General features: G+C 36.7%; 1 protein-coding gene across 1 annotated transcript in view; it reads right to left on the bottom strand.

Moving 5' to 3' along the window:
• Nucleotides 1-816, bottom strand: part of LOC118342902 (sorting nexin-10B-like) — a gene marked incomplete at its 3' end in the record, with an annotated part of 2,757 nt that extends 1,941 nt beyond the window's left edge. Inside the window, 1 exon segment of the mRNA XM_035681590.1 lies at nt 535-816.
• Nucleotides 817-1,680: the final 864 nt, after the last annotated feature.

The raw sequence follows: 1,680 nt of genomic DNA, 5'->3' as shown, positions 1-1,680 counted from the left end.
AAGTGAAATCTCAATGAATATAGCAACTTACATTTTTCCCCAACCACTATAGGTTATGTAATACAATCACATTACTTTGGGCTGCAATTATGCAGATCACAACAATCAGTGCACTAAATCAAAAATTTACAATCCCCAAAAAAGTAATCTTCTTGTCTTGATCAAGGTTCATATGGCCGGACTGAAACAAGGCATTAACCCCTGCAGAACCCCAGCAGTCTATGTCCTAAATAGCCAACCAAATAAAAAAAATAAAAAAAGATGAGGTCCTGACATTTTTCAGATACTATTTACAAAACAATTAGTACAACTAAACTACATAAGTAGCGACTAACTGCCATTCCTTGTCAAATATACAATTATTTAATACACAAAATAATTATCCAACTAATTGTTACAGGTAAGAACATTGCTCTAGACATATTGACAAATTAAGGTAAAGAAAATCTAAAGTTTCTCCTGCCTAAAAATGTCTGCAACAAATAAGCAAAACATCAGGATCTGATTTAAATTTTAATTATATTGTGATCCTACCTTTCCACCTTTTTACTTGCCGAGCAGTATTCCGGTGTTTGTGAACAACAGGAGCAGCTCAGTGGAGTGGCTTGAGGCTCAGCCCTGCTTGAACTGTTAACCCCTCAGTGGGACCTCACTCTCGGTGTTTGATCACGCCTTTTCCGCTGCGGGAAGGCCACATCGTTGTAAAATATACACTGAATAAAAGGCTGTAAAATAATAATTTTAAGTTGTTTGACGGAGGGACAACGTTATCCCGCTTGCGAGAAACGTCACTGCTGTGTCCTCAAAGCGCACCTGTCCCCAATTCACTGGGTGCGATCAGTTTAAATGGTCTCACCTGGTGGGATGAGTAAACTAATGGTGATGTAGTGGAATCATTATCAAAAATATTGACGTTGTCTTATACATGGCCTATTTAGGTTCCATGGCTTAACCTAAAAACAACCCTGCCATCTCAGGAAAAAGCTGCTATATTATTGTCCACCCAGTATTTCCACTTATACAATGTTTATTCAAATTAAATATTATGCAGATTAAAAAAAAATCCTTTATTAATAGTATAGTCAACATCCAACCTTTCACTCACAACTGATGCTTTTGAGGACTTTAGGGAACTGGGGCACATGAACATCCAAACATACATTCACACAGTTTAAAACTACCACTTGCTGGAGTCTGATTCCAGTATGCCTATGATAAAATCAATACTTCAGAATCTCATGTTTGGAAATAAAATTTACAAATTAATGTTTAACTGAAAAACAATTATGGAAAAGTACCTGCTTGCAGACTTCATTTCTGGTGTAGGAATCATGACCACAATTTTTTAAGAATCCATTTTATTGGATATCTTTGTTGTATGTGGACATTTCACTCATTTTCTCACTACAATATCTGGTACCCTTTAACCCTATATTCTTCCAGTTCCATCCTCCATTGACATATAACAATTATATTCACATTAAACCATTAGAGAAGACAAGAAATGTCATAAAAGTAAAAGCCACAGTGATAACAACTCTTTCCAGCCCATGCAGGCAGGATGTGTGTTGCTGAGGTAGTTTGTTGACACTGGGCCGGCACAGTAAACATTTCTCATAAAGGAAAAATGAGGTAATTAAAGCACAAAACAGCAGCAACAGGCCTAAAGCCTTTTTCGGT

The sequence above is a fragment of the Morone saxatilis genome, unplaced genomic scaffold, assembly GCF_004916995.1.
Source record: "Morone saxatilis isolate NCDOM2014 unplaced genomic scaffold, NCSU_SB_2.0 Contig9, whole genome shotgun sequence".
Lineage (NCBI taxonomy): Eukaryota > Metazoa > Chordata > Actinopteri > Moronidae > Morone > Morone saxatilis.
The sequence above is the reverse complement of the archived record's forward strand: the minus strand, read 5'-3'. Positions and strand labels throughout refer to the sequence as shown.